We start from the raw sequence: 20,975 nt of genomic DNA, 5'->3' as shown, positions 1-20,975 counted from the left end.
TTTTCATCTTTTACTTATAACTTTTTACTCAGAACTTTTTACTCAGCAGTATTTCTGAAAGCAACTCTGACCTGGGACGGTTATAAATTTCAACATGTTACCAAGACATGCTTTTAGGAGATTAAGTACCAAAATAATACATGACACATGTCTCTAACCCATTCCCATCCCACAAAATATCCTTGAAAGTGTGTATGTATTTGTTTGAAAGATCATAGAAATAGAGAAGACACAGGCTCTGAAAAATACTGAAAAAAAGAAAAAAAGTAGCACAACATGGAAGATGACTACATTTCTATTTCCTTCTGAACACAAATGACCACAAAATAATTGGCACAGGATGGCAAATTAAAATCAAACTTACTCACCCAGGATGCAGATGTCACACTTAAAAAAAAAAAAAAATCTGGAGACCAATTGTACTTCAGTTAGGGAGTCAAATTAGCATTGATCAGAACTACCTTCATATCCCTATGACTAGATAATGCCTCCACCTTCCATTTTGCTTTGTCAATTGGCCTCTTGTACATGCAAAATACATTTATAGAAGGATGATCAATCATTTCTAAGATTCCTCTTGTATGCAACAACTATTTACTGAGCAATTGTTGTATTTCAGGTCTTGTGAATGAGACAGACCCCATCCCTGCCCTCAGGGAGCCTGTAACCCAACCAACATAGAACCACCAATTAGAAGTGAGATTTGTGCTACTATAAAGTGCAGTGTTGTATAAGGGCTTAAAGAAAGATATTCCAATGTAGACAGAGCGATCAGGAAAGACTCAACTTAGGTAATGAAATCCAAGCTGAATTTTAAATGGAGTAGGAATTGGATAACTGAAGTGGGATGGGAATGCGAAAATGTCTCCAGCAGAAATAACTACATCTGCCAAGAAAAAGGCAGGAAAGGACGGGCTGTGGGGCAAATGGGGGCAAGATCAGGAGCAAGGACACTGAGGGCTCTTGCAGTAATCCAGGAAAGAGAGTAATAGCCTGCACTAGGTGGATGGGAAGAAGAAAACAGATTCAAGCAATATTTAGGACGCAGAACCCATTGGTGTCTGTCATGGACTGGATGTGCAGAATAAGGGAGAGAGAGGAGGCCAGGTAGACTCAGAAGTTACTGGTTTGAGGATCTATGTTGGTGTCAGGGCCACATACCAGGAAATTTCAGGGCTGAGGGGTGGATGAATAGAGGTTACAATACTGAACATCAGATTTAATGTCCTGAAAACAGGACATGTTTTTAGTTCATTTAGACCTAGAAATGAGTTGACAAAGAACTTTAGAAACTTCTCCATTGGTCATAGACCTACATAGTTTTAGACCAGTAAGGACTTATGCAGACTTTCAAAGTGAAATAGCAAGTCTATGGGAAGCGGCCACCCAGAATTTGAAGGTAGAATATTAGTTCTAACAATGTAACTGTTACTAGAATCATTAATATTTCTAGAAACAAGTGATTTATCCACTTATGTTCTGGGCACATGTTCCAAGGTTCTGTTAAAAACAGATTTCACACTGAATGCGAGTATTCTTGAGCAAACAAATCCATCAGTTGCTACAGAATTTATGTGAAGATTTCAGAAAGCAGAATTCTGCTTGTGGGAATGCCAGGGGTCTTTTGAATTTTTTCATTGAACAGGGACCCCTGGAGTTTTTATTGATTGAACAAGATCAAGCAGAAAGCTTTCATTTACCCCAACTATCTACTTCCTTTGTCATATTCCTTAAAAGATAATTCACTTAATTATTTTAGCCCTGATGAGAAGAGTGTGGTAATAACATTTTTTAAATTGTCTATCCTTAAACAATTCTTTCACAGAAAAATAACCAATTCCTGAAGTCCCTGGATCACACCTCACCTTCAGCTACAGCCTTTGCTCAGCACGGGATTTTTTCTTTTCTTTTTAATGTCACAGGTTTCAACTCCAAAGAGCACTGCCAAATCTCTCTTTTCTCTAACATAATCTCCTCTTTCTGCTTTGAATGAACATTTCCTCCTGGGGCGTATAATAAATAACACAAGAGAGCAGCTGGGAAAGAGAAATGGGCACTTTACAGGTGATTTGGAAATGCAGAGAAACACAAAAATTCTGGGAAGACAGAGGTGCAGGCACAGAAGTGAGGTTAGGAAATATAGGACAGGGCTCACTATATATGGCCTTAATGTCGCTGTGATACATAATTTCTAGTAACAGAGTTTAATAAATCCAGACCTAATTGATAGGGGTGCGGCTCTCAACAGCCAGGAGACTTGTGCCTTGGCCCAAAGGCCCCTTACCCATGGGGTAAGAATGGGGAGGGGGCTGTGCTGCACTGCAATGTTGCAGCAAATATTTATGCACAGCAAAAGCCCAGGAAAATTCTATTTAATGTTATAAACAAAAGGATATTCCACCATCACAAGCTGACCTGTGTATGTGTCTGAAATTAGTTCTTTGGAGGCAGCCTGCTCTCTTCTGCCAATATTCTGGGACTCCTATGGAAACAATATTTTTTTCTCTCTGCTATTAAGCACTCGGTTTTCAAAAGCAAGCAGAAGGGATATTGAGGTAATTTTTAAAATGTTCTTCATAAAGAGATTTAATTAACAACTATTAGCCCACCAGTTATTTAACAACTGAATTGTCACTCAGCCCAATAAGGACCAAGGATGCCTGATTTCAATCAATGCATAAGTATTACATTGGCCAAGAAGGTTAAGGAGAAAAAGCTCTACTGTGTAGATACAATTTTTGGCCATGCGACACACCTCTTCTTAGTCTGGGGTTAATGACGCTAATATAGAGACTGTGGTCCATTACACCATTTGAAGCCTTCGTCTCAACTGAGAAATTACTCAGGAAGCTAGAACAGAGGAAGTTGTCACTTGGTTTGTGTTCATCTGGGGGATTTAGAATCAAACCCTAAGTCTTGATTCTGGTGACAGAATCCTCGCCAAGCCTCCTTTGATGGCCTGTCCAGTGTCACAGGTCCTATGGCACCGAGGCCCTGCTTTGCCATTATCATAGACCTCACCTACCCCTTTCTGCTCCAGTGACTGGCATCTTGTCTGTTGTCTACCAGGTGGCTGATAGAAATATACAATAGACACAGTTAGAGAACATATTCATTCAACAGCTATTTATTGAATAACCTCTATGTGCAGATACTGTTGTGGACACTGTGAATATATCTAGAAAAAGTTATGGACTTGTATGCTCATGGGGAAAACATAACAAAAAGATGTAAAGTACATTTCATGGCAAACAGGGAAATTTAATAAAATGTCACAAAAATGAAGGAACACAACAGACACCCATATGGAAATACGATCCCCAAGTCCCTACAGGAATGTGCAGCCACTGGTGATACTGCCCATGATGGGAGAGGGCACAAGAAAGTGTAAAATGGCTTCCTTTGCCATCCACATGGCTGCCCAGAGTGTCTGTAGGCTTTAGCTGCAAGCCTGCATCCTCAACAGGTGTAAGAGGAACTACCCGTGTGGATTATGAGACAAAAGAAATAAAAATCAGTTTTCCTGGCCTAACATTCTTCAGCAGACCCTAACCTCAGGCCTGACTGGAATTCCCCCTAAGTCAGAGGACTTCCTAATGTCTTTTTTGTGATCACCTTCAAGAGAAATACAGGAAGAGGAAAGCACCTTCAAGAGAAATACAGAAAGAAGAAGGCATTTTTCACTGAATATTGCAATGACTATTTCATACTAGAAGTAACACTACTCTCATTAGGTTAGATCTTGAGTTTTAGATTTGGTTTCAAAGATATAATGAATCAGAGAAAATGTAGATGAATCAATGAGACCCAGATAGAAATAGGTTTTGATTTCTAGTATTGGTTAAATGCTTTCCTAAATAAGTAAACTAGCGAACACAACAATGAGATAGCCATTCTTCTGTCTTAGGAGAAAATAAGCTATGGAAATCGTTTGTTATTGCGTCTGAGAAGGGGTGGACCAGTCATAGTTTAAGGACAGGTGTCACGGATAAACTCATCATAGAGGAAGCTTATCGAGGACCTCAGCACGGTGACTGTAGTTAACAATACTGTACTGTAGATTCGACGTTTGCTAAGAGGGTACATCCTAATAAGAAAGTACATCACCAAAAAAGGTACTATGACGATATGTTAATTAGCTTGATTGTGGTAAACATTTCACAATGTATTTGTATAACAAAACATCATGTTGTACACCTTAAAACATACAATTTTTAATTATACCTCAATAAAGGTAAAAAAATTAAAAAGAATGCCTCTGGATTTTTGGCTGAAGAGATATTTCAAAGTTACAGAAGATGCACTTGTAAGGGCTTTCTAATAACCAAATTGTCAGATGATCCAGAAGCCTCAATTTCCTCTACAGAATGCAGGTCTGATGCTTGTGGCACCATCCAGGCATGTGACTATGAGGCCACTTTGAGAAGCCTTCACACCTATCAAGAGCATGTTGAATATTCCTTAGCTTGTTGTTAACAGTGTTACATGCTGTTGAAATTATACAGCTAAATATTATCTAAGCAGATGAAATGTGAGTGAAAAAAAGGTATTTAATTATATGATAATTATGTGAAATGCTTTGGAAAGATTCCCAAGCGCGTTTAATTGGGTGAGGGTAAAAGATTTGTAAAAGACCGGGGAAATGACCATACACATCTAGAAGGGTTCTACAGTCAGATTGCTTTACAAAGGTCTAAGCTTTTCTTGCATCTCAAGAGATAGAAACTGGGTGCTGTAGGCAATGCGTATGCAAGAGTATTGAATCCTCCCAAATCCCTCCCATCCCACGGAAAAAGACTTTGACTTTATATCAAAAGGTTGGAAAAGGGGTACACATTCATAGAATTTTATACTCAAATCAAATGGTGAGCTATGTATGCACCATTTATTCAGATTCCCCCTTTAACCAATCTTTAAAACAACTACCAGTCTTGTCACATCAGATAAGAAGGCCTTACCATCCACCCACTCTTACCTTACCTCCAGAGCTCAGCTGAGAAATTACTCAGGAAGCTAGAACAGAGGAAGTTGTCACTTGGTTTGTGACAGAAAATGTAACAAAGAGGCCACTGCTAGAGTTTCTCTTGCTTTCTGCTGGTTTTCATTTTTAATCTTTAAATATATATATATACACACATACACACACATATACACACACACATATACACACACACATACACACACACGCATATATATATATGCATGTGCTTTTGAAGTTTCTGGGTCTATGTAGAATATTTATAGAAATACAGCCCATAATTAAGATCAATAGCAACAAATAGGAATCATAAATTACCTACCAAGCTGAGCAATTCACCTTCAGCGGTCACTACACAGATTCAACACAGCCAAGCTCTCAAATGGTCAGTTAAGCAAACAGCGTGTGTAGGATACGGAACCATGGTTCTGGTGTGATACACAGAGGAGATTAGACATGGTTCCTTTCTCTGCAGAACTTACAGTTCAATAATCAAGCCGGGGCCATCAAGTTGCATTTAGTTTTCTGTAATGGCAGCAAGTCAGGATTAAGGAGAAGAGGAGGGAGGAAAGGAGCCAATTTTGTGCTTTCCTCCTTCAGTAATTCCATGTTCACTGCCAAATGGATGTCAGAAAGTAGAGATCATGAGGGTGTAAGTATTTTGTAGACTACGACTGTAGAAGGGTTTTTCTTAGATTCATAAGATGTTAAAACAGGAATGGGGATCTTAGAAACATCCTGTCTCTCTACCTTGTTTTACAGATATGGAGACCAAAACACAAAGTCATTAAGTGAGGTAACCCTGCTTGTTAGGAGCAGGGTTAGGAGCAGAAGTCAGATATATCCTACCTTTTAGTCCAGTGCTCTTTCTAGAATGCTGCCCAGCACTGCTGTTCCTCTTTTTGGCTAATATTATTTAGCATGCTTTTTTTTTCTTCATTTCACTACTCCAAAACTATCCAGAACACAGTTTGCTCAGAAACCCTAAAAGCTCATTTCTAGACAAAGTCAAAACTCCCAGATAAGTTCATTTAAAAATTGCAACTGGTTGAACAAAGTTTAACAAATTGAAGAAAATGTCAGCTTTGACAAAAATTTCATACCAATTGTTTGGTTTCATGTAGACAAAATGCTTACAGTTCTGAAAGAACTGTTGACTGAGTTATCTATCTTCAGAATGCACATCCCATTTACCTCGACAGAAGAATTACTCAGGTTTCTTTCACTCAGCATAACTCCTTCCCTTCAAAAAAAAAAAAAAAAAGTAAACCTCGTTGGAATTATTACAAGAATTTTTTTGTTACTTTTTGTAATGCTGGTGTCTGAATACTTCAATGTAGCAACTATTTTGTGAATGCCTATGGTTTCCAAGGTACTACGTGAACACCCACCAAGTACCAAGGTTAGCGTCGTGAGCAAAGGATCTCACACCTCATGAAGCTTGCAATCCAGTCCTAAAAACTGTACCCAAATCACAAACACAGATTGGATGGTGGCAAGGGATACAATGGAGATAAGAATGACCTGGGAACACAGAGAAAAAGAGAGACATGGGGAGAAATTTCATAGATAAGATTATATTTGAGCTGGCCTTGAAAATGGGAGAAGACATTTTTTTCCTGCTCTGTACCCCCTGCACATCTCCCTTGAAACTTGCATTCCATTCCTCACCTCTAAATTAAAACTGTTCTCAACAAATTCTCCAGTGACCTCCTAGTTGCCTGATTCAATTGTCATTTTTAGTCCTGACCCCAAATTATCTCTTTGGAAACCCTGTTGTTGATCTTGACCTTCTTGACTGAAATTCTTCTCTGGTTTTCATCAGCTGTCTCCTGCTTCCCTCTCTCTGGAAGCTCCGTCTCAATCTCCTGGTTCTTGGTAACGCCTTGCTCATTCTTTTTTCTTTTTCTTTTTCTTTTTTGGCACAATACAGTCTACCTAGATAATTTTACCGCCTCCACAACTCCAACCCCTACCTTACATTGACACTGAAAACACGTAGATTTAAATTTCTAGTTTCCTACCTTTTTAGTTAACAAATCATAGTTGTATAAATTTATAGGCTAAAATGTGATGTTTTGATACATGTCTACAATGCGGCATGATTACATCAAGCTGGTTAACCTATGTGTCTCCTCATTTACCTTTCATTTTTATGATGTGACATTTGAAATTTACCCCCTTAGTTATTTTGAAATTTGTAAAACATTATTATTGACTATCGTCACCCTGCTGTGCAGCAGATCTCAAAACATATTCCTCTACCTGAAACCTTGTACTCTTTGATCAACAACTCCTTTTGCCCTCCTTGCCCCTGGTAACCATTGTTCTACTCTTTACTTCTATGAGTTCAACTTTATTCGATTCTACATGTAAGGGAGATCATGCTGCATTTATCTTTCTATGCCTGATTTATTTCACTTAACATCATGTTCTCCAGATTCATCCATGTTGTAAAAAAATGACAGAATTTCCCCCTTTTCAAGGCTAACTAGCATTCCATTTTGTATATACATAACATTTTCTTTATAGATTCATCCACTGATAGATGCTTAGGTTGCTTCCATACCTTGGTAAATAATGCTGCAATAAACAGGGGAGTAGAAATATCCCTTCAACATATTGATTTCAGTTCCTTTGGATATATATCCAGAAGTGGGATCACTGAGTCATATAGCAATTCTCTTTTTAGTTTTGTGTGGAACCTCCATAACATTTTTCATTACGGTTGTACTGATTTACATTCCCACCAACAAGGTATGGTCCCCTTTTCTCTGAATCCTGTCCAACATTTATTATCTTTCGTTTCATTTAATAGAAGATACTCTAACAGGTGTGAGGTGATCTCTCATTGTGATTTTCATTAGAATTTCCTTAATGATTACTGATGATGAGCCCTTTTCATGTACTTGTTGGCCATTTGTGTGTTTGCTTTTGAGAAATGTCTGTTCAGGTCCTTTGCCCATTTTTTTAACTGGGTTATTTGTTTTCTTGCTATTGGTTTGCGTTCCTTATACATTTTAGGTATTAACCCCTTGTTGGATGTATGATTTCCAAGTATTTTCTCTCCTTCTGTGGGACCTATCACTTTCTCAAACTCGTATTTCCAACTATTCACTGAACTGACAATGTGGGTAGCCTATAAATGCCTGGAACTCAACATGTCTAAAGCCTCAGAAAAACTTTAGAAAGAGAAAGCATCTTTCTCCCTAGACTTCCTCCTTCTCTTTTGTTCCTTCTTTCTACTTAAAACTCCAATACATAATCTTTATGCTTTTTTATATGCTATTCCCTGTGCCAGGAATTCTCTTCTGTGTATTAACTACCAAGAAAAGTTCATCCTTAAATGATTAACACACATGTACCCTCTTTTGTAACAGCCTAGGGTGCAATGTAGTGCTCTGGAAAAATAACAGATTCAACTTTGAATCCTGGTTCCAGCATTTATTATGCAGTCATTCGACCTTGACCCCACTGAGCTGCCTTTCTTTGGCTGTAATATCTACCTCAGAGGGTCATAAGCTTCCACTGAGATGATATATATGGAGAGCCTAGCACAAAAACTGGCACCTAGCAGGTCTTTCATGAATATTCATCATCTTCCCCTCCCTCCCTACTCTGGGCTACCAGAACTTGTGTACCTGTTTGCTGCAGCCCTGGCTATGTGGTATTCTCATTCTAATCCTCTAGACAATGAGCTCTTCAATGAAAAAGCCCATAACCCAGCACCGTCAAATGTACTCAGTACATACTTATTAAACTGCAGTATGATTGGAGATAGCTCAGCACTCCATTCTAGGACTCAGGAGGACCTTGAGCCAGTGTCCCTGTGGAAATGATGTTCCATTAACAGAAAGAATGAAATCAAGGATGAACTCCTCTTAGGAACAATGTAAAGAATTCAATGCAGGGCACGTTAAGTTTTAAAGAGCAGAAAGAAGACACCCAGCAGGAAGTTGTGGCTGTGCCTGGGGTGGAGTGGGACACACATTCAAGGAAAAGGGGAAGGAACAAGTGACATCAGCAAAGAAAGAGGGTAGGGGGGGCAACATGAGAAGGTAGCAACAGAGAAATGGAAAAAGGAAATAATTTCATTAAGAAAGCAGAGGGTCTGTGGTGCCGAATAGAAAAGACAGGTTCCTAGAATTAGAACAGAAAACAGTTTCGATAGAAGCAAGAAGGAAAAAATAGTTTTGATAGAAGCAAGAAAATAAAACAGCTTGCAAGGGGTTAAGAAGTGTGTGGGTGACAGACTGAGGGAAAATCTCCAAGGTAACTAAATAATGGTCTAGCATCTGAATGTGTTCAAATGTGTGGCGTTTTCAACTCCTAAAGTATGATGCGAGAGCCCAGGTTTACTGCCTCCCAGTTGTCACTCGTCTACCATGCCATGCCACGTGCAAGTGTCTTTTTGTGTCCCCTTACTCTCCCCACCCCCACCCCATCACAGCTACAGGACTCTTAGCTACACATCGGCCGGCAGTCTCACTTGATGAGAATCTGATGGATTCCTGCCTCGCATTGTTGACAATTTCATCACTCAGAAGACTGAGGAAGCCCCCACGGGAGCGGCTTTACCTCAATTAATTTTAATCAACAGCCTGGCTTGAATAATGGAGTGGAAGTGATAGGAACTTTCGGGGGAAAGTGATGAAATTGTCTGTAATAGTCAAGAAAAAGAAAACTGGTCATAGTCAGAAACAATTCAAGCAGTTTAGAAAAGTAGATTTTTATGTTTGACTCTCCACCCTCCAGCCCCAAGGCATGGAGTTCCTAAATAGAAAACAAAGGATCCTGAACCTAGCGCTAATACATATTTTTTTAATTAATTACTTGGATAGACTCAGGCAAAATAAAAGTTAGGATGGCAAAAAACAGGAGGAGAATCCCTCAGGACTGGATCAGGACCTCTTGATCACTCAACAGGCCATCAGGATGAATTGAAACTAATGAGATTAATTTTAATTAGAAAAATATAAAGATCTGTCTTAAGGTTAAAAAAAAGAACAGAAGAAATACAGTATGGAATAGGACAAAGATATTAAATAAATATAGGCTTTAAAAAAGTTATGAAGGAATGTTAAAATTGTTAAAGATAAGTACTTAACAACTGGAAACAATCTACAACCTCGACCAGAAGAAAACAGAATAGGAACTTAAAAAAAAAAAAAAACAGAAAACAGGAAAGCTGAATAAAAGTACAAAATAGATGGCATAAGTGAGTCCAATTATATTAGGTTTTCAACAAATATAAATAAACTCACCTATTCACATTCAGAGTATCAAATAAGATTTTTTTAAAAATCAAGCTATATACTATATATGAGACACCCCTAAAACAAAATAATACTGAAAATAGAAAATAAAGGCAAAAGATATTCAGGAAATACCTTAGCAAAAAAAAAATTCTAATATGGCAACATTTTTATAAGACAAAATAGACTTTAAGGTGAAAAGCATTATTAGGAACAAATAGGGCCACTACACATGAATCAAAAGAACTACTGAAGGAACAGATAAAAATCATCAAATTGCCTGCAGAAATCATCAAATTGCCTGCAGAAATGTGAGATGGAAGAGACTTACTTTAATAGCAGTTCATGTGAAAATGATGATGTTTTGCTTTCAGAAGTTTCCTAATGGCCAGGGAGTTAACATGGTCACCTCCAAAAGTCACTGCAATCTTTGCTAACATTAATAGTGTGCAGAACTGTGCACGGTAAGATCCACTTTCTCTGCACTGTCAAAATTTATCTGGAGTGGAGTGCTCAGATCTGGGTATGTCAAGTTGAGATAGACATTGTCATACTGGAGAATTTCCAGCAGAGATTGACCAGGATGAAAAAGCATTACCTAAGAAACAGTTGAAGGAGAGGAGATATCAGGAGAGGAGATATACAGGGAAAGTATAGAGATACATGTCAACTAAAAGTGAGCACAGTAGCAAGTGATGGAGCCAAGACTTAAACAAAGCAGATCTCACTGCAGACAGACTCCAACCATTCTGACCTACTCCATCCTGCGTTGCCTCTCTATAAAAATACCAGAAGAAAATATAAGAAATAGTTTTTATGATAGTGAAAAAGACTTTCCTAACCATAACACGAAGATCACTGCTATAAATAAAAAAAAAAAGAGGACTTTTTAAAAAAGGTAAATTTTTGAAAGTTTGCATAAAGATACAATAAGCAAAGATTAAAAAATAAACAACAGAGTGACAACAAAAGAATGCTGATGAGGATGCAGAGAAACTGGAGTTCTCATACCCAGCTGGCCGGAGTGGAAAATGAAAAATAGTTTCACAATTTTTATAAACTAAACCTTCGATAGCCATCCAACCACTGAATAACTGCATTCTCAGGCATTTATGCTGGAGAAATTTAGACTTATGTTCACACAAAAACCTGCACATAAGTGTTTATAGCAGCTTTATTTGTAATAGCCAAAAACTAGAGACAGTCCAGATGTCCTTCAATGAATAAACGCTTAAACAATTTAACAAATTGTAGTATATCCACAGGACATCATCCATGTTGTGTGTATCAATCGTTTGAAAAAAGTCAATCCCCAAAGGTTACTTAATGTATTAGTCTATTTATATACTAAGTAGCCTTTGATTACTACCTGTGATTCCATTTTTGAAATGACAAAATTTTAGAAATGGAGAAAAATTAGTGGTTCCTGGAGTTGGTAGGGGGTTGGGAGGATGTGGAAGGGAGGTGGGTGCAGTTTTAAAAGGGCAACACGAGGGATCCTTGTGTTGATGAAGCTGTTCAGTATATTGACTATGGTGGTGGACACATTAACCTATACATTTGATAAAATTGTACAGAACTATCAAAAAGACAGACGATTACAAATTTTGGCCAGGTTGTAGAAAAACTGGAACCCTCAAACATTGCTAGTAAAAATGTAAAATGGTGCTACCACTCTGGAAAACAGTTTAAAGGTTATTTAATGTTAACACAGACCAACAATTGCACTCATGGGTATACACAGAAGTGAAATGAAAACATATATCCACACAAAAACTTTCACATCAAGTTTCCACAGTTTTTATAGCAGCATATCTATAATACTACCAAAGAGAAAATAACCCAAATGTCATCATCCAACGAATGGATAAAGTGTCCATACCATAAAATATTATCTACAATTAAGAAGAATGAGGTACTGATACTTGCTACAACATGGATGAACCTTGAAAACATTATACTAAGGGAAAGAAACCAATTGCAAAAGACCACATATTATATCATTCAGTTTATATGAAATGTTCACAATACGCAAATCCTTAGAGAAAGAAAGTAGATTACTGGTTGCCTAGGGCTAGAGGGAGGAATAGAGAGTGACTGCTATGGGTAGGGTTTCCCCTTTGAGGTAATGAAGACGTTCTAGAGTTAGATAGTAGTAAAAGCTGGATAATTCTGTGAATATACTAAAAGCCATTGAACTCTGAATTGGTGAATTTTATATTTTGTGAATTATATCCCAGTACAAATGTGAATAAATTGTATATAACTAAACACACACACACACACACACACACACACACACACACGAGTACAAGTAAAACCAAGGAATACTGAATGGGATAAGTGAATTGTATCAATGTCAGCACCTCAGTTGTGATACCATATGACTATTTTGCAAAATATTACTGTTGTGGGGAACTATGTAAAATGTATACAATATTTCTCTATATTATTCCTTACAACTGCATGTGAATCTAAGAAGCCACTGCAAAAAAATTCACATTCACCATATGTAAAGCCCAACACTCGCCAATCAGTGCTAGAGAAACAATACTACCTTCTGCTTCTTTCTGCCATCCATTCATTTATGAGTAGCAGTCTAAATTAGAAACCTGCTGGCAAAGGATTCTGGGAAATGGCGTCCTAGGCTTCCAGCATCTCTGATACAGGAAATCATAGAAGGGAAGAGGGATGAATGCCCATGTATTATATATAAAAAGTATTTAAATATATATCTGAATTTACATATACAGGAATATAAATTTATATACACTTATACAGCAATTCACATACTATTTAAATTTATAAATACATATGTATACATACATACATATGTGTTTGTGAGTATATTCTAAACTCATGGCATAATGTTTAAATCTGTGTCTGAAATTGCATATACAATACTTTAGCCTGTGTTTCCCCGCAAAGTAACATCTGCAACAAAGTTTGAGGCGTGGGTCGTTTATTCGGGATGATGATTCCAGGAAGTAAGAGTGGAGGAATAGGAGGACTGAACAGAGAAGGAGAGAGAAAATCGAAAGATGAATCACACCACTGACCACTATTGGGAGAAACTGATCGTTCCATCTCTTTCTGAGATGCCCAAGGAACAAAAGGTCACTTCTCTTTGGTCAAAGGTTTAGATTGCACATGTTGAGCAGATCCCTTAGACACATCACATTGACACCATTAGGTCAGAGAAGCAAGAGGTACAATGGTCTTCCCCAAGGTGAGGTGCTGTTGGCTGATGCCTGTGGGAAACTGGTAGAAGCCTTCATAATATGGGGTGATGATGAGAGGGTTTGAAGCCATGCACAAGAGGTATCTGATTAATACAGGATGATCCCAATTACGTGAAACACATTATTGGACTGACAAAAAGTCTGAAAGGAAATTTAGCAATATGTTAGGGGTAGGTTATAGAATTATAGATAATTTTTGTTTCTTTAACATGTTCTTGTACTTTGAAGTTTTCCACAATAAGTATATGTTGTTTCTGTAGTCATGAAATGCAACTGAAATTACATTTAAGGAGCTAAGCTCTATGGTTTGAGGATGAAAGTTGATACAAAGACCAGAGGATTTGGATATAGGATTCTTCTACTGGATGGGAAAAGGGACCAAATGACCTCTCAGATCACAGGCTAGGATTCTATGAAAATCAATTTGGCAGAAATGCCCAGAGGAGTACCAGGCAAAAAATAGGCCCTTGACTCACATTTGTCAAAGGAATGAATGTGTGTACTGTGGCAGCACAGACAGAGTTGGAAAACTTTCTGCTAGGAGCTCACAGTGTCTTAGAGAAAACAAACAAACAAAAAAGGAAACTTAAAAAGATAAAGTTACCATAGATGAAGTTACCATATGACCCAACGATTCTACTCCTAGGTATATCCTCAGGAGAAATGAGAACATATATCCACACAAAAACTTGCACACCCACAACAGCACTATTCACAAAAGCTAAATATGGAAACAATCCAAATTGTTCATCAGTTGACAAATGGATAAACAAATTGTGGTATATCTAAATAACAGAATGTTACTCAACCATAAAAAGAAGTGACATCCTGATATATGCCACAACTGGACAAACTTTGAAAATATGGTAAGTAAAAGAAACTAGATGCAAAAGTCAACATACTGCACTATTCTATTTACGTGAAATGTCCAGAAGAGAGAAATCCAGAGGAAAAAAAAAAAGATTAGTGGATGCCAAGGGTTGCAGAGAGGAAGGAATAGGGAGTGCTTACTTCATAGATATGAAGTTTATTTGTGGGTAGTGAAAAGTTTGGGGCATTAAATAGTGGTAATGGTTGCACAACATTGTAAATACTAAAAATCACTGAATTGTCCACTTTAAAATGGTGAATTTTGTCTTATTTGAATTTTATTCCAATCAAAAATGATAATAGTTTAAGGGAACATATAGTGTGTGGCAAATAATGGTATTAGAGTCTAGGGGAGAGTGAGAGAGATCATATAGGTATGGGGTCATCGGGATGTCTGCACGGAGCGGGTAGGAGCTTGGGACTTCGAAGAAGCGGGATAATAGACATTTCAAAAGATGCTCAATAAGTGCTTGTGGAATTGAATTCAGCTATAAGTACTGCAGGAAGAGGTATCCACTAAGGCATTAAGACAGCAAGGGGCAGGATGAGTCCTGTAGATAGTCATCCTCATGGATACAGAAGATTTTAACAGTGGAGGAAGGGTGGCAGATAAGGCAGAAGAAAAAAATCATCATTCATATAAACATTTTTAGAACAAAAAATCTGGCCCAGATTAATGTTTTTTCCAATTTCAACTGGTTTTTTTTTTTTTACTTCTAATTATAGAAATAATGTAAAATAAGGCACTCTGGTATAATGACTTAAAGGTTCTGCACCGGTCGGACAGCCAGGCTGCAGAAAATATAATCCCAGAGTTTCACTGACTTACAACAGCAACAGTTGATTTTTCACACCCTCTGCATGCCCGCCATGGGTGGGCTGCTGCTGTACTCTATGTGTTCTTCACTCTGGGACTCAGGTTACCTGGGCAGCCTCTACCTGGAATTGTCATCATGGCGGAGAACAAGGCAAACTACGTACTGATCTTCAAGCTTCTGTTCAGAAAAGGCAACCCCTCCACTCTCCTCTCACTGGTCAAAGTTGGCCACAGACCCACACCCAAAGTCAATAAAACAGGGAAGGGTCATTAAACATGGGTGACTGGAAAAAACTATTTACCACAGGTTCCAACCCTGTCCCTGCTACTTAATAGCTTTTAGTAAAGTTGCTTATATTCTCTGAGCCTCAAAATCTTCATCTATTAAATGGGGATGATTACTACTATGCTATGAAATTATGATGAGGATTAAATGAGATCGTGTCAGTAAAACACTTGGTGCAATGCCAGGCACATAGTAGTTACTCAGTAAAATACACTGCTCCAAGAGATGATAAGCTCCTCATGGGCAAGCACTTTTCACCCATTGTTTACCCTAGCACAGCACCTAGCTCACTGTAAATATTTCAATAGATGCTTGGCAGAAGAGTGAATAAATGAATATGACTGTATGCTCATTTTTGTAAAATTAAGAGTACATAAGAAAGTATTTTAAAAAAATAAACTTACTCTTTTTAATTAATGGTCAATGAATGGGGAAGTAGGCCCTCCTCTTCCTTATCACTGACGAGCAAGTTATAGCTCCTTTTTAATTCACAGCCTTTCTTGCCCCAGCTCACATCTGATGCAGAAATCAAGGCTGAAATGCACACTCTGGATGTCTTTTGGAGGATTGAGCACTGTCTGAAGAATGTTTCTAGCTCAGCAGGGACCTGGCAATAAACTATCCTTATGGATCTTGGTGTCCAGATGGGGCACTGGATTGTGTGGGAGTCCCCAGAAGGTGAAGACAAGAGACAGGAAATAGAAATTACTGCCTGGCCTGAGGCCCTTCCTGGGATGGGGTCTCCAAAGAATAGAACCTTCTTCTGCCAGAATTCCGTCTGCTATAATAATCTTTGCCAGGGTTCCACATACCATCATCAATGCAGGATAACAGTGAGATTACTTTTGAGATTTTAAAAAGTTTTACTTAAAAGCCTATAATTTTAGTTTATACCAGTAGATATGAGAAAGAGAAAATGCAAATAAAAATCACAACTAAACCTCACCTTAACTAAATGCAAAATCACATTTACTTCTTTTTCAGTCTTCTTTCAAATGTATGAATTGTACAGTAAATTTATATTGTAAAAATTTTTATTACTTGTAGACCTTCTGATTGGCATGGTCCATTATTACAACTGTTTACTACAGGTAAGAGAATGTGCCCACCAGGCACACACACATGCCCATGTGCTCACACATATTCACATGTACTCATTACCCATGTTACATGTATGAGACGAAATATAATGGCTGTATAAGAAATAAAAATCTTTGTTCTTTGCAGACTAACTCGTATAAGCCATAGGGAAACATTTTTTGGTTAAATGGGAGGGAGACTTTTCAAACAGATGGTCTTTAAAGCCCCTGAACGCTGAGATGTGATGACATTGGTAATAGCCTGATTTAACTTGAGGAGCCCACCTGGTAATTCTTCCATTGTATTTAGGGTTCTTTCTGTTCTCTGTGGGTCTGACAACAAATGCTTATGGACACCTATGCTCTGTTGTCGCTCTGTGAAGACTTATGAGGGACACTTGGGCCAGGACCATAGCCCCTCCCTCTGAAGGGTTTGGCTTCTACCTGGGCAAATGATGGACAGCCATGGGAAGCCCAGTGAGGCGGCCTGCAATGACACACAAGCTCACAGCATTACAAGGAGGGAGGTTACTGACAAGTAAGTGCCGCAGACGATTAGTGCTGTGGAAATTCAGTAGAGGGATGGATGAATATACCAAAATTCAGTGTGGCTGCTTCCTAACAAATTTAGATTAAATATGCTATCAGGAAAACAGTTTTCCAGTTCCCTCAGACAGAAGTTTCAGAAAAATCTCTACCCCACTCTCAAGTCCCCAACTGCACCCCATACCAACACCTCATACACATACACAGGTGTGCGTGCGCGCGCACACACACACACACACACACTATCGTTGTGCAGGGAAGAGTTTTCAAAGTATGGCTCCTGAACAGTTAATCCATACCACTTTTGTGTTTCTGTCCACTTTTGTCCCCTTTGGTCTGATCACCTGTTCATTACTCAAAGTCAAATGCTTCTTTAGAGGGCTTTAGAATGCACTTGGACAGTCAAACACTGCATCTGATCCTCATGTAGAATACAGGCAAGATATGAGAGAGATCTAAAGGGTTTCTTCCCAGTTTAAAAATGTGTATTCTATATAACTCATAATCCCTTACAAATAGGAAATGAGTAATACAATATACCAAATCTATGCCAATTCTATTTGAAGAATAAACAAGTACAACAAAGTCCTTTAGATGCAGTTTCTTCTGGGTTTACTGGAACACTTTTTGTTATATTATAGATTTTGTAAATTCCACTTAGTCTATCTGAAATCTCAAACATATTAATATTTCAAAGAGAAATTATTATGAACTGGGTATTTCTGTTTGTTCCTATTTATAAAATGCAACAGTGGACACATTTTTTAAATCAAGGGCTTTTTAAATCAAGGGCTGCATCAACCTTGTCCCTGAAGTAAAAGGGAGTGGGTTTGTAGAGGGGAAGAGCTAATACTAAAGCCAAGGCTGAGGATGATGGCTCACACCTGTAATCCTTGCACTCTCGGAGGCCAAGGCAGGCGGATCACTTGAGGTCAGGAGGTTGAGACCAGCTTGGCCAACATGGTGAAACCCCATCTCTACTAAAAATACAAAAATTAGCCAGGCATGGTAGGTGCCTGTAATCCCAGCTACTCAGGAGGCTAAGGCAGGAGAATTGCTTGAACCCAGGAGGCAGAGGTTGCAGTGAGCCAAGATTGCGCCATTGCACTCCAACCTGGGCCACAGAGCGAGACTGTTTCAAATAAAATAAGAAATAAACAAATAAATAAAAACAAAGCCAATGAACGAAGCATTTTCTCTCTTCCTGAAAGGCTGAAGATGTTCTTCCAACTTTTCATAAGTAGTCAAACACTGAACATGATTCCTTCAGAGAAAGGACTGAGGTTCCTACAAGCTCCAGTTTGGCATCCCCTCCCAAAGCAAGCACTTGGTAATTCTCCTTTAATGTATTCAGTACTACATAAAAACCTGCCATAAATTCATTGATTTGTTTCTGAAGCTCTTCATATGTCTCTCTAAAACTATCCCTTTCAAGAGTTTTGAACATGGAGGATTCTGAACAGATGGAAGACATACGATTGCTCTTTCAATATTTTAAAGGTAAAAGTAGGCTTGTCATACCTGACCTCAAAAGGCAGACACTAGGGTGATAACATTTGGCTCAACTGACACAGGTCTTTGAACAGCCAGTGAAGCCCAGTAGTGGCAGAAGCTGTCTTAGGGAGTAGTGACCTAAGTATTCAAACTCAGGCCCAGCAAATGCCCGGCAAGGATCACCTAGGAGCCTGGCCGGCAGGCTTTGCAAGCCTCTTGCACACCTGAGAGTCCCTTCTATGAGATCCCAGGAATACTTTGTCAAGGAAGAGGGACTGGAGCTGGGTTGTGACCATCGAAGAGTAGGTAGGAATGAATGGACAAATTCCCGGGACAAAGGCATGAGAAAGAGCATAGCGGTCAAGTCCATATGGAGAATGGAGGGACTTAGCCTTGTATCTAAATGAGAGCCTTCAGAGGGGTGGTGACTAAGACATAAGAGGGAGATATTAGTTTGGGATTCAGTTTTAGATGCCCTTGAATGCTGTGAGAAAAATAATGAATTTTGTCTTCAGGGCACTTGGTTACAAACTGGTAGCCAATTTATGCTTTATTACTTAAATTGCCCAGTGTTCCAAAGGCATTTTGTCCCCACATAAGCAGTTTAGAGCCTAGTGTCTTCAACAGACTTCACATATTTATATTACTTGCCTGCCACTGTTACTGCTGCTACAGATGATAATAAATCACGGAAGATGTTAACGTGGGAAAGTGGAATGAGCTGTATCTTGGGGAAGTCAGTACAGCAGTAACGTGCAGCTAAGGTTTGAGGCAAGAGAGTCCAGAAGGTTTTTCCACTGCAATAGTCCAGGCACTGAACACTTAGGACTAAACCTGAAAAGCGATAGTGGGAGAGGAAATGGAAATATAGATGCAAGACAGGTCTGCAGGAAGTGGTGGCCAGACAAGAGGAACACCCAAAGGGGGAATGTCTGTATTATGTTCCAGTCTCCTTTCAGCCAAGACAAGCTGTGTGACTTTGGGCAAGCTACCTAACAGCTCTAGCTTTATTTTCCTAAGATATATAATGGGGATAAAATTATCTATTCTGCCATATTGTTTTAAGAATTTGCAATAGTTTATATAAATCTACAAAAAAGCTCCTAGCACAGGGCCTGCCATACAAAGAGCATTCATAAAAGATTTAAATTTTTTTATGCTTGTTAAAATCAAATTGTATGATTTTGTGTATGTGTAGGGCGCATTAACTAACTGCAAGTAGGATAAGTCAAAGATTTCTAATTATTTCTAGTAAAAATTTGAGAGGTATATTTGAGGAAAAGACAAGTAGTTAAATTTTAAATGTTTTTAGGCTGAAAAATAATGCCTTACAGGACATATCCAAGTAAAATTTTCTAGCTGGAAATTGACAATATGTATAGGTAGATGGGAAAAAGTTGGGCTGAAGCTTCAGATTAATTAGGGAGGTTTGGGCTGCAAGTAACAAAATACTCAAATTCAACTGGCTTAAATAAACGATTAAAAAAATGTATTAGCTCCCATAATGGAAATTCAGTCTGGTATTACTTACTTCAAAGGCTCTCTAGTGGCCTGAGGGATCCAGGCCCTTACCATCTTCCCCTCAGCAACCTAAACACATTGGCTTATCTCCAGGCCTGCTGCCTTCTTAGTCACAGCATGGCTGCAAGCATTTCAGGAGTCACATCAAGGCATGACAAAGAAGAAATATTTACCAGACACCCCCCAGTGTATTTCCCCTCTCTTCTACTTGGCTAGATTTGGGATAAAATCTCCTCCTTAAATCAGTCATTGGCAAGAAGAACTGGACTCCTAAGTTTGGCTTAAATTAATCAAGATTTACCCCCTGGGCCAAGAGAAGTGGACACTCAAGAGGAAGAATAAGAATGGCTGCTGGGTAGGGCATCTCACCACCTTGCATCTCTGGCTGAGTCTTGGGGTCCAAGGCCATGGCTCTTGATGAGCCGTTTTCACTGTCACACAACTCCTGCTGAAGAGAGCTTTCTTCTAGCTGCTGGCCCCTCCCCCTGCTGTCTAGAACCTGGGTTGCCAAGTCCTTCCAGGTGAGACAGCTGACCCTCAGCTCCTCCAGGCACCCAGATTGAAGTCATTACCTGAACTAATTCATGAACTAATTCAGTAGAGCAAAGTAATAAGTGGTAGCAGTTTCTCACTTCCTTACCACCAACTGCAGCAAACCCTGCTCTGGCAAAGTTTCTGTAAAAATTGAGATGAATTAGATTAGTGATGAGGACTCCCTGACTCCCCCCAACTGATGCACACAGCAGGTAGGAGACTGGATTGGCTGGTGGCCGGAAGATGGTGGCAAAAGGTGGCTAGGAGATGGTGGAAGGTTGTCTGGTTGCCAAGAGGAGAGTAAAGCCTAGTACTAGAAAAGCATAAGCACTTTGTCTCATTGATACCATGAC

The 20,975-nt window shown here is 38.8% G+C and overlaps 1 pseudogene; it reads right to left on the bottom strand.

The window, feature by feature from the left end:
- Positions 1 to 13,422: 13,422 nt before the first annotated feature.
- On the bottom strand, positions 13,423 to 20,497 carry LOC100429996 (structural maintenance of chromosomes protein 4-like; annotated as a pseudogene).
- Positions 20,498 to 20,975: the final 478 nt, after the last annotated feature.

The sequence above is a fragment of the Macaca mulatta genome, chromosome 12 (assembly GCF_049350105.2).
Source record: "Macaca mulatta isolate MMU2019108-1 chromosome 12, T2T-MMU8v2.0, whole genome shotgun sequence".
NCBI classification, from domain to species: domain Eukaryota; kingdom Metazoa; phylum Chordata; class Mammalia; order Primates; family Cercopithecidae; genus Macaca; species Macaca mulatta.
Note: the sequence above shows the minus strand (reverse complement) of the source record. Positions and strands in the feature narration are given on the sequence as shown.